This window comes from Dendrobates tinctorius, unplaced genomic scaffold (assembly GCF_039654945.1).
Source record: "Dendrobates tinctorius isolate UK_male_01 unplaced genomic scaffold, ASM3965494v1 ptg000131l, whole genome shotgun sequence".
Classification (NCBI taxonomy): Eukaryota; Metazoa; Chordata; class Amphibia; order Anura; family Dendrobatidae; genus Dendrobates; species Dendrobates tinctorius.
Genome location: NW_027361799.1, coordinates 1010259 through 1023780, shown reverse-complemented (window position 1 = coordinate 1023780; position 13522 = coordinate 1010259). Strand labels below are relative to the sequence as shown.

The 13522-nt window shown below is 43.0% G+C and overlaps 1 long non-coding RNA gene across 1 annotated transcript in view; it reads left to right on the top strand.

Annotated features, from left to right (window-relative positions):
• Positions 1–13522, top strand: part of LOC141047985 (uncharacterized) — a 227564-nt gene that overhangs the window by 5194 nt on the left and 208848 nt on the right. The gene's annotated exons all lie outside the window — the stretch shown is intronic.

Sequence of the window (13522 nt, the reverse complement as noted above, 5' to 3'; positions counted from 1 at the left end):
CACAGCGTTTTTTAATTTCCATAGGAAATAAAGGTACTGTACAATGCAGCAGAATCCTCACCGTGTGCACATACCCTGAGGTTGAGAAATGTGGATAAATTAAAGGTTATTTGATCTGAAGATGGAGAGATCTTTCAGAGGGTACAGGGTGGTCAGACATCAGCTACTAATAAGACGTTCAGGAGGCCCAATCTTTAGACTTGGTTGGAGAAGGTACGATTAACAGAAAATATCAAGCTTGTGGTTCCTTCTGACAAGTTAGGTTCCTGATTCATTGGTCCTTATGAGATAATCAAGGTTATTAACGCTGCTGCTTTCTGCTTGAAATCTTAAGATACCCAATGTGTTTCAGAAGTCCCTCTTCAAGCCATAGAATTCCCAGTTCACCCAGACAGAAATCCTCCTCCAGTTGTGGTTAAATGACATTTAGAATGATGTTTAGAGAATCCTGGATTCACTTGTGGTATGACGGTCTGTAAGAGTTTGTGCACTGAAGGGGTTATGACCCAGAAGAGGTTCCTGCAAGAATATAAGTGCCAAAAACCTTATTGTGAAATATCCAATTCTGTATCTAAATAAACCTGGTTCTAAAGCCCCGTCACAGTAAGCGAGATCGCTGCTGAGTCACAAGTTTTGTGATGCAACAGCGACCTCGCTACATTTGACAGGTAGCAGCGACCAGGCCCCTGCTGTGAGATCGCTGGTCGTGTCGGAATGACCTGGACATTTTTTTTTGATCATTGAGGTCCCGCTGGGTAGCATGCATTGGTATGTTTGACACCTTTACCAATGACCTCATTAGCGACTCAGAAGCGAGACACATAGGCGTGGATTTGCCGACATCGTTACAAAGGTCGCTATGGGTTGCCGCATCGTTGCTGAGTCATTGGGCAGATCTGACTGTTTGGCATCTCACCAGCGACCACATAGCGACGCAGCAATGATCCCTGCTAGGTCGTATTATTGGGATCGCTTTAGCATCGCTGAGTGACAAGAGCTTAAGGGTCAGGAGACTCCTCTTATAAAGAGGTTTACTGTTGCATCTCCTCCAGCTCCTGCATAATCTTCTATTGCAAGGCACAGTCATATTTACTCTGCTGGAACCAGAAGCTCTGGATGGTGCAAGCTTATGTCCAGCTACGTGGATTTGGGTGGCTGAGACCTGTAGTGCTGTCTAGTCTGGCAGTATGGACGTGTGCTGTTCAGCTGGAGTGATTAGCTCCAATTGCAGAACATTATACTAAAGCTTCCAGCTCACTTCTCTGGTTCAGTCCTGTCATTTAATTTAATTGCGCTTTTTTGATCGCTGCTTATTTTTTCCTAACTAAAACAGATCCTGATGTAATCTTTGAAGTGAAATTTTAGCTTTGACCCTGCTGGTGACCACTTCTTCACACCTCCAGACAGCAGCCCATCTGTAGGTAGAAATCCACTGGGTCCTGTTGTAATTCCAGATCCCTGTATAGGGGTTAAAGGGTGTCAGGATTTCTCTGGAATCTGCCAGTCAGCGTGGCTTGTGCTAAGTCTGTCTGAGGAAGCCTTTTTTGAGCCTATGGCCTCATACAGATGCTACAACTGAGCCAAGTATCTAATCCCATCATGTGATATACACCACATATCTAACTCCTGTATGCGTTACCCAACATGTGATACAATGAGTGTCACAAACTAACAGAATCGACTCTGCCAACGATCCTCATCAATACTGTCCACATATTGGTATCATTTTCCCGTCATGCTACATTGACCTCTTGTGGGCACCAGAGGGGGAGGAAAGGAGTGAAATCACACATGTGACCAGATACTGCTCACTTCTCCTGCAGTCATAATGTAAGCTAGCGGCATTTTCTAGGCAAACTTCAGCAGCTGTTCGATTCCCCCCACCAGCCATAGTGTTTAAAAGTGGAATGTGAGTATTTTACATTTTTCATACATTATACCACTAAATACTATTTAAACAAAACATTAATACTTTAGGGTTTTTTTTTTTCTAATAAACAAAATATGTAGTTCCGGCACATTACCCTTAACCTTCATTTCTTGGCTGTTGGCCCCTCCATTCATGTCTCTGCATCCATGTAAGTTATTGAAGCTTTCTCTAGGAGACATTCTGGTCAATATAAAATGAGGGAGAGAGCGTAGATCGTGATTGACACTAAGAAGTCTATCAAACATAGATTAGTTTTCTCCACACTCGCATTTTCCTTATAATTAAAACCATAAACAATATATTTGATTTAATGTCATCATTGTGGGGAGAAATATTGATCCCCACAAATTAAATTGGGTCGCCCCTCACACCAAGGGCAGCAGGGTACTCGGTACCGGGCCAGTGTCAGGGGGAATGTGTCACAGCAGCAGTGGCCCTGGGCGCCCAATATCAATGGCGGTGATGTTAATGGAGGTAGTCCCAGGGCAGTGTAGGTGCAATGGATGAGGAGAGGTGCAGAATGGTATAGATGCTGGTACACAGATGTAGCGGTGCTGAAGGTGTTAGTGGCGAATGAATGGAGGACACCTGGTCGTGCAGTTTCAAAGCTTTACTCATAGTTCATGGTAACCACTGGTGCCTGCCTCCATGCCATGTCCTCCGGGGTAGAGACTCAATCAACCTGCTGGGCAAGTCAGGATTCTCATCTCCAACACTCCCCCCAACATGTGCCTTTCCTGAACGACTCCTCTATAGCGCCTTTTAAGTGTGAAGATCTCCAGTACCGTGGTACTCTGAAGTTTCTCCTGTCAGATGTTCCTAACAACTCTACTCGTATGGCAGACAGCTGCAGCCTCTATCGGGGACTCCTTTCTCCAGAGTCCTGGCTCTCTATTCAGTTGCTGTTGTGTCCCAAGTCTTGGATGGGAGTAGTGCATTTACAGCCAACTACTACACCGGTGTCTGCTGCAGAACCATAAGTGTCCATACAACCTCTGGGACCGGGCCCTGGCCTTGCGCTGAGAACCTATAGGCAGGGTTCCTCTTCCAACCCACAACTCCTCTCTGTTCTCCTACTCCTTCGTTCCGCACTGCTCCTTCTCTCTTATGGAAGCTGAGGTTGCAGGTCTACATCCTTCTCTTCCCGTGCCAGCTGGCTCAGATCACTGAGGCAGCTGCAGCACTTTCTAAACTGAACTCAAACTTCAGAACTGAACTCTTCTCTTGCCTGACCTCCTGCCAGACTGACCTGTAATTCTCTACTTCCCCCTCTTTTATACTAACTCCACCCACCTCCCAGCACATCTCGTGTTACGAAGCATGGTTCCAGGAAGGGTGCTCTACCTGCTGCTAGGTTGACCTACTGAACTATCCTGTGTGTGGGATGCAGGTGTTGGAGTGTGGAAAGGAGTTCCCAACTTGCCTAGTCAGTGGGGCACTACACCTTAGAAGAAGCTGCAGTACCTCTGTTGCGACTGAGCCTCAGGGGTGCCACATTATAGCACCTTCCTGAGACAACTCTGGTCTCTGCTAAAGGCTCCAGTAATATTGCCCATCTAGTGAAGGGACACTGATGTCTACCTCAATTTATACAAGGCTTGGATTCAAAGAATTGTGGATATTATCATAACCTAGCATTTCTCCACTTGTAAATATAATCCCTAAAGAGATGAACTAACAATCAGATATAATATCAGCACTGTACTGAAATATAGTCCTAATTAACCCCTTCCTGACATCCGATGTACTATCCCGTCCATGGGACCCGGGCCCCTATGCCCATGGACGGGATAGTACGTCTACCGCCATCAGCGGCGCCCACGTGGTGAGCGCCGCTGATCGCGGCCGGGTGTCAGCTGATTATCACAGCTGACACCCGGCACAAAGTGTCAGGGGCGGTCACGGACTGCCCCGACACGTTAACCCCTTGCACACCGTGATCAAACATGATCGCGGTGTACCGGGGGTTAAAGGGAAGCATCGGCAGGGAGGGGGCTCCCTCCGTTCTTCCCTGAGCCCCCCACGGCAGCGCAATGTGCAGCGCTGCTGCCGGGGGCTCCTTTCCTGCAGGCCCCCGAATCCAAGATGGTGACGGGGGCCTGCAGGAAGCTGGCTTCCTCAGTGCCTGCAAAGCGCAGGCATGAGGAAGCCTTGTGCACTGCCTGTGACAGATCGCTGATCTGTCACAGTGATCTGTGATGTGACAGATGAGCGATCTGTCACAGAACAGTGATGTCCCACCTGGGACTATTTAATAAAGTGAAAAAAATAAAAAAAAGTGTTAAAATAATTTTAAAAAAATCGCCAAATAAATTACAAAAAAAAATATTCCCCATATTCCATTTTTTGAAAATAAAAAACAAAACAATAAAAGTACACATATTAGGTATCGCCGTGTCTGTAATGACCCACCCTATAAAACTGTCCCATTAGTTAACCCCTTTAGCGAACCCCTTAAAAAATAAAAATAAAAAACAAAGCAAAAAATGATTTATTATCATACTGCCAAACAAAAAGTGTAATAACGCGCGATCAAAAAGACGCATATAAATATCCATGGTACCGCTGAAAACGTCATCTTGTCCCGCAAAAAACGAGCCACCACACAGCATCATCAGCGAAAAAATAAAGTTATAACTCGCAGAATAAAGCGATGCAAAAATAATTAATTTTTATATAAAATAGTTTTCATTGCATAAAACTGACAAAACATAAAAAAAACCTAAATGAGGTATCGCTGTAACCGTACTGACCCGAAGAATAAAACCGCTTTATCAATTTTACCGCACGCGGAACGGTGTAAACGCACCCCCCCAAAAGAAATTCATGAAACGCTGGTTTTTGTTCATTCTGCGTCCCAAAAATCGGAATAAAAAGCGATCAAAAAATGTCACGTGCCCGAAAAAGGTAACAATAAAAACGTCAACTCGTCCAGCAAAAAATAAGACCTCCCATGACTCGGTGGATCAAAATACGGAAAAATTATAGCTCTCAATATGTGGTGATGCAAAAACTATTTTTACAATAAAGCGTCTTTTAGCGTGCGATAGCCGCCAAACATAAAAACTGCCATAAATAGTAAATCAAACCCCCTGTTATCACCCCCTTAGTTAGGGAAAAATAATAAAATAAAGTGTTTATTTCCATTTTTCCATTACGGTTAGGGTTGGGGTTAGGGCTGAAATTAGGGTTAGGGGTGTGTTGGGGTTTGGGTTGGAGTTAGAATTGGGAGTTTCCACTGTTTGGGCACATCAGGGGCTCTCCAAATGCAACATGGCGTCTGATTTCAATTCTAGCCAATTCTGAGTTGAAAAAGTCAAATGGTGCTCCTTCCCTTCCAACCTCTGACATGCACCCAAACAGTGTTTTACCCCCACATGTAGGGTATCAGCCTACTCAGGACAAATTGCAAAACAATTTTTGGGGTCCAATTTCTCCTGTTACCCTTAGGAAAAAAAAAAATTGGGGGCTAAAATATCATTTTTTGTGGAAAAAAATGATTTTTTTTATTTTCACGTTCGAGCGTTATAAAATTCTGTGAAGCACTTGGGGGTTCAAAGTTCTCACCACACATCTAGATAAGTTCCGTGGGGGGTCTAGTGTCCAAAATGGGGTCACTTTTAGGGGGTTTCAACAATTTAGGTACATCAGGGACTCTCCAAACATGACATGGCGTCTGATCTGAATTCCAGACAATCTTGCATTGAAAAAGTCAAACGGCGCTCCTTCCATTCTGAGCCCTGCCATGCGCCGAAACAGTCGTTCCCCCCCCCCCCCCCACATATCAGGTATCAGTGTACTCAGGACCAATTGCACAGTAACTTTTGCAGTCCAATTTCTCCAGTTACCCTTGGTAAAATACAAAAAATTGAACCTGAACTTTTTTTGTGAAAAGTTAGATGTTCATTTTTTTTTTTTTTTTTAAATTCAAAAAAATTCCTGTGACGCACCTAAAGGGTTAATAAACTTCTTGAATGTGGTTTTGAGCACCTTGAGGGGTGCAGTTTTTAGAATGGTGTCACTTGTGGGTATTTTCTATCATATTGACCCCTCAAAGTGGCTTCAAATGTGATGTGGTCCGTAAAAATAAAATGGTGTTGTAAAAATGAGAAATCGCTGGTCAACTTTTAACCCTTATAACTTCCTAACAAAAAAAAATTTTGGTTCCAAAATTGTGCTGATGTAAAGTAAACATGTGGGAAATGTTAGTTATCAAGTTTTTTGGGTGCCATATCTCTGATTTAAGGGCATAAAAATTCAAAGTTGGAAAATTGTGAAATTTTCGCCAAATTTCCGTTTTTCTCACAAACGCAAGTTATTTGAATGAAATGTTACCACTAACATGAAGTACAATATGTCACGAGAAAACAATGTCAGAATCACTGGGATCCATGGAAGCGTTCCAGAGTTATGACCTCATAAAGGTACAGTAGTCAGAATTGTAAAATTGGCCCGTCATGAACGTGCAAACCACCCTTGGGGGGTAAAGGGGTTAAAAGGCAGAGACTGATAAACTGGGGCATAAAAAATGGTAAAATATACAGAACAATAATCCAAAGGTAAAGGTCTAAAAGATTGAGACTTTTGATCATAAATGATCAAAGAGCTATCCTGACAGAGGCATGGTCCCCCAAAAAACTACTTTTCCCATCTGTATATTCAGAGTAGATATAAATGGTAATTGGCATAACAGAAGCCAAAAAATTCAAAGATCAATATTCAAAGCACCATAGGAAGGTGTATAGATGACATGTTGTCTGTTTCTAACTTTTAGAACTATGATGAATGTAAGTGTAGAATTTTTAGATGTCTATCCCAAACAAGACCAGTCATGTATGCACAATAAGCAATGTCTTAACATGGAGAACTCCATGGTGTGGGCTATTAAGTGAGGCAAAAAAATTAGAATAACCTTTTTCAAATAAAACTTGCGCGCAGCCAGTCATTATGGCAATGCAGTGAGTATTACGGTAAATGACACTCTTGGTAGCAGTAATCAAAGGGCTTCGAGTGCACAAGGTGCAAAGGAATAGTTGACCAAAATGCATGGTCGTCAACTGTAGACATTAAGGTCAGTAGTAATGGACACCAGGGACACAAGATGGGGAGCTGTCAAGCACCTTGACACATTTCACCACCCTGGGCTTCAGGTGTTGTGGGGGAAAAATGCCTCCAGAAACACTGGTGTTCATGATTTCTTATACATTTATTATAAAAATGAGTGAACAAAAGAGAAATCTTAATTGCATCAGTATTTGGAGACCAATCTCTGCCATCACCAGTTCTAGGTACTTGTTTGCGCACAGTTTTTGATGGCATTTGTCAGGCAGGTCTTTCCAAACATCTTGGAAAACTGCCTGCAGATCTTCAGTGTATGAGGCTTGTGCAAATCCTGTCTCTTCATGTGATCACACAGACTGACATTGAGGTCAAGGATCTGTGGGGCCAAATCACCTCCAAGTCTCCTTGTTCTTTATACTGAAGGCTGTTACTAATGACACTGGATGATTTGGATTTTCTGCTGCAGAATTAACTATAGTTTTTACTATTTGCTCTAACATTTAGATGGAATATATTTTTACAATTATTTTTAACATGCAATGTGTTGTGGATTCCTATTGGTGATAATGGGATATTGGTAGGTAAATTGCCTAAAATGGTTAAGCAACAAAACAACTCTTGAATATTTTGGTGCAATAATGTAGACTTGCAACCCATTTCAAGGGTCTTCATTGTCAGGGAAGACCCCCAACTATCTGGAGGGAGGGAAGCTCTAACTAGCCAAATACTGAGGCTGAGCTGGAAAGGCCCTCTTGGGACAGGAAGATGAGTCAGATGTTACAGATGTCTGGGCATGTGTTCCTCCTCGAATGTTCTGCTTCTATTTACAAGCCTGAGTGGTCATTTTGGGGAGAGTGCAGAGTCTGGAGAAAGGGTGGTCTGCAACTGGAGTGAGCTGGTGGCCTCCTTGACAACTTAAATTGAGAAAAATGACCCTGCTCTTTGTGTTCCTGACATGTGATTTTCAGACCATCCCAGAGACCGAGTCCATGAAAGGCATGTAGTCTGCAAGTGGGAATGAGCTTAAGTGGCCGCTAGGTGAGACCATGATCCAGATGGTGGTCCTTTTTAAGATCCTTTGAACAGGGCGGAGTAAAGAAAAGGAGTTTGGTCTGTGTGGATGACCTGTTGCTAGGTCCATAGTGATATTTGTCACATCATGTCATCTAAACTGGCAATTGACATCAACACGTTAAGAATTCTCTGGGTGCAGATGATTCTCCTGAAACATGGTGGTGTACCCTTCTCATGTCATCCTGGAAGCTGAGTGGATCCATGTTTGTCAATTGCACTTCCTGATCTCCCTTCTGGACTCATGTGGTCATTGCAAAAGAATCCCAAAGTAAGCCTATGAAGCGTAGACAAGTGTCACAGGTTGTTGGGAGAGCGAGTAGAAAGAAGCAGGTATAATGTAGATTTCTTCAAAAACTAGATTAAAATGCTAGCGTATCCTTTTAATTTCTTCTATTTCTTATGGATACATTAAAATGAATACTTCAAATGGCTGAATACTGCACATGTGAACTTGGCATAAAAGGATCATGTGAACAGGTCAATGATTCTTACAGTATTAAGATGGCATAACAAGTCATATGTTTGTATGAACTTGTGGACAGACCTCCTTAGCACTGGAGTCTTCTGTGGATTGTCAATTCTCTGTAAAACTTTCAGATTAAAAATTACAGGTTTCATGCAATACTAGTTTGTTCAAGCTGCTTCTGTTTCCATAATCATGGACTTCTCAGAAGGTTCCATCACCAGGATCTGGTTAGAATGATCGTGGCACCATGTCCCTCCATGAAGTCTTAGAATTTTCACATTGGATCTAAGAGAGCAGTGTGATTTCTGTATGGATGAATATGATTGGCTTTCAGGCGTCTGTCCCAAGACTTAATGCAGAACCCAGAAAGCAACACATGATAAACTCAAGCTTTTCCATAAAGGACAAGCCCAGAGGTGATAATGGTAAAATGTATATCCTAAGTTTGGCAATCAAGATAATATACAACAGAAAACATATTATGAAAAAAACGCTGACCATAAGACCTGATATTCTCACTAAAGTAATCTGTACAGCAAGTTGCAAAAAAGCTCAAACTATTAGTTCTCCAAATTCTTCTACAAATTCCTTTGCCTTAACTGCCAAGTTGATGCCATGGTCCAAGACATTCACTTTCCAGGGAAAATTGAGATAATTGAAGACAAAACTGGATGACTACAAGAGGATCATGGATAGAAGACCTGGCCTTGCATGTTTATGGCTTCTCTTAAAATCTCTCCCAATGAGCAGGTGGAGTACAGTCTGGACATTGTTTCCAGTTGATGTTTACTCAGTATATTGTCAGTTTCCATTGCTTTAAGCCAAAGGAAATATCCAGTCAAAGCAACAGAGCCCTCCCCATGAACAATTATCTATAGTAGGGCTCAAGATTGAAGAATAATGTCTTAGTCCTCTGTATTCATGTACAGGATTATGTGACATGGACAACAGTTTCCTACTAGTTGGGTCAAAGCAAAGCCACTCGGCTTGATTTTATGACTAGCTTTGTCCATGAGCAACACATTGTCTGGCTTCAGGTCCCTGTGCACCAACCCTCTACCATGCAAATAGTCGAGAGCCAAAGAGATCTATAATGCACACCTGTTGACTGCATCCTTGGGAATTCCAACCTGCAGAAAACAGATCAGTACCATGAGATTTAGATGGATCTGAGCAGTGACTTGTCCAAAGCAAAAATACCAAACATTGAAGATGTTACTGTTGGGACAGTGGCTGCTATAGTGAATAAAACTGTTGGTGTGATTGACACATGGCAATCGCATTAATGTGTATTCTGAGATCCACTGCCAGATTAATTGGGCAACTACTTATGTCCAGTGATAAGGTATTGGGAGACCCAACTTCATCATTTTGTCTGCTGGTATTTGCTTTTCGGTGCACAATAGATGGTGCAACCTATAGGTATTTTTATGGAATAAAATTGTCCCCATGCATTGGTATTTGTCTCCAGACCACTGACAGAGCCAGCTGAATTTGCTAAGAACTAATGACCATACACGATCAATAGCTATCGACTCACCACTTATTTGGTCAACACCCATTTCTCCCAACCTTTCCACATTCATATTATCTTTCTGGGAAAAGATGGGCATCTTCTATATGTAAGATCATGGTGATTGGATAACTTTACTTCTAGATGTGTAGAAACTTTTTACAGCTTATGTTGCTAAAAAACCATCTGGATTTGCCAATGACCTACAGATAAACCTCTCTGCTCTATGGTCAGTTAAAATCATTATCACATGTTTATACCTAATTCACCACTTAAACCAACTTGCTTAACTTAAATCTTGGATATGCAGGAGTTTGCATGTTGACTGTGAGTTCCAGACGGCACCGTTAAGAAAGGAGAAGGTGAGCACTGAATGTTTATAAGATTGTCAGGATATCTGTGCTGCAGGGTGAGTTTTTATTTATAATGGTGGAAGGGGGCCAAGGGTTAGATCAGATGTCACCAGTGACTAGAGGGAGACATGAACAGGTTGCTTGATTTGTCTAGGTTTTGTGCACTGGATGGATTGGAGTGACTGTGAAATGTCAGCCTTTGTGCTGTACATGGGAGAGGGGGGATGGAGGGGCTGATGTGGAGTATACAGAATGTGTAAAGGGGCAGTGGAGGCAAAAGACAGCGGCAGCTAAGTGGTGTGCAATTTAACAAGAAGCATATTTGTTTAAATATCTGGCCAGCCTTGCCTGTCTCCAGCCCTATGCACATGTCATGTTTAACCGGCAAGACACTCTGAAAATATTGCACTTAGAAATAAATTGTGTGCACACATGCGCTCCCGAAGCCAGATCTGAATTTATCAGTTTTCTAGGATGAAAGGACTAATTTGCTTTAATTAGCAAGTGCCCACAGCAGGCATTACTATGTAAGATGCATAAACGCTCATACTTGGCAGCAGAAAAAAAACAAGTGAAAACACTGAACATTTTAGAAGGGGATCCCAGGGGTAACGTCTTTCCTAGCAGAGAGTGAACATGGTAAGCATGCAGATATGAGGAGACTTTAAAGCTGCAATGCTCCTTTGGGAAATGTGCAAGTTGTTGTCACTTCAGAGAGGAAGAACAAGAACTCTAGCGCCACCTATAGGGAGTAGCACATTGACCATTAGGATTGCTCCTTCCTATTGGTGGCACGAGAGTTCTAGCCCCCTTGTGAAGAGACTGTTGGCAACATTTTAGAAGCAAACGCAGGAACAAATGGTAAATGGCAGATGCCACGCACACAGATCACTGAAAAGCTTCTGGTATATTTCTAATGTCTACTCAGACCAAGGACGATCAAATAACTACACCCGGTGGCCATTTTCAGGATTTCTAATTCACTGTATACCTTTTCCTCTTTTACATTTATTCTTCGCTATTTTTACAGCCATGAGTTCCTTGCTGACTGGGTGTGATGCCAGGATGACCTAAGGTAAAAATCACAACAGATAAGAACAAACTGCCATATATTATAAATCTGTGTAATGGATCACTACAATGAAATATATGTCCCTCCAGTGTATCTGGTGCAGGATACATTGGGGAACACTGAGGATAAATCAACACTTGTCCAAATCCTCCCTCACCAAGCTCTTTACAGAAGTCAAAACTGCACAGGTCAATAGGGTTTTCTGTGTTGTCCACATCTCTGAAGGGTAAAGCACAGCATCTGGCATCACCATCGTATTGAGCTGGCATGTCTGCGGCATCCTTCTAACTGCAGGGCTGATGTCCCAGGGGAGTGTAGTTGTAATGGGAAGGCACAGGCAGTCTAAAGCATGGTACCCAGATGTAGTGGTGCTGAGTGGGTTGGCGCAAGAATGAATGGAGGACACCGAGGCTTGTAGTTCCAAGGCTTTACTCAGTCTGCGGTACACAAGGATGCCTGCCTCCGGGCCATGTCCTCTGGGTCAGAGACTCGGCCAACCTCCAGGCAAGATAGTAAGCTCCACTCCATCACTCTGCCAACATGTACCTTTCCTGAACGACTCCTCTATAGCGCCTTTAAGTGTGAAGATCTCCAGTACTCTGAAGTTCCTCCTGTCAGATGTTCCTAACAACTCTATTCGTATGGCAGACAGCTGGAGCCTCTATCAGGGATTGATTTCTCCAGAGTCCTGGCTCTCTATTCAGTTGTTGTGCCCCAAGTCTTAGATGGGAGTAGTGCATTTACAGCCAACTACTCCACCGGTGTCTGCTGCAGAACGATAAGTGTCCATACGACTCGGGGATCAGGCCCCCGCCTTGCACTGAGAACCTATAGGCAGGGTTCCTTTTCCAACCCACGTCTCCTCTCTGTACTCCTACTCCTTCGTTCTGCACTGATCTTTCTCTTATGGAAGCTTGGCTTGCACGTCTGTCATTCTTTCTGTTTTTCCTGTGCCAGCTGGCTCAGATCACTGAGGCAGCTGCAGCACTCCTTCCTCCATCCCTTCTTCCAGGGATCCCCACTCCTCCCGAATGGCTTCCTTCCTCACTGACCCTCTGTCAGACTGAACCTTTAATCCTACACTTTCCCACTCTTATGTATCTTAACTCCACCCACCTCATCCAGTATTCCATGCAGGGAACCACCAGAGGTGCCCTGCTACACTCTAAGCACTGAGCTGCAATGTGGTTGTGCATAACTACCCGGTTGTGCATAACTACCCTGTTGTGTGGGGTGCGAGTGCTGGAGTGTGAAAGTAGTTCCCACCTTACCTGGATGGTGGGGCACTACACCTTAGGAGAAGGTGCAGTACCTCTGTGGCGACTGAGCCTCAGGGGCGCCACATTGCAGCTACTGGTTATCTGGAAGTTCCATGTGTTTACCCAATCTTCATCTCCTTCTGTAATGAAGAATCAAAAATTTTCCCAAAATTGTGTCCTTAACCACACATCTCTTCTGGGTGTTGCAACTTTCCCTTTTGTGATCACATCATTTGTAATATCACCTGACCACACAGATTCCTCTCAATCTCTTATTTCTATATTCCAGTAAAACACATCTGTAGGACTGCATTCCCATGTGCCTGTCTTATTAGTGTGTATGTAATGTCTTGTAACTGTGTGAACTTTGTCTTGGGTCCTGTGGCAGCATGTAATATTATGTCAGTGTCGTGGATGAACTGTAGCTCAATACAGCATTTTACACGGTAACCCATGCAAATGTTTCCAGTAATATCTACTGAATTGTCTGGTATGTCGTCATCTTTTAGGTATTGTAGAATAGATCCTCTTGGACTTTGTGAATGTAGAGTTTTTGGCAAGGTTCATTCACTTCACTAGTATTTATTCCATGATGCAAATGATCTTCTGCATAGATCAGTTGAAATAGTATAGAGTAACAGAAATGTGATTCCCATCAAATAGCTTTTCCTGAGAAATGTCTTCTCCTGTAGGATTGGTGTTGAATCAAAGCCATCAAGGACAGGATGTTTAATATTCCAGCTCTTATTGGAATCTATTTCTTCCTAAAATAAATGCAGTATCATTCTGCAATA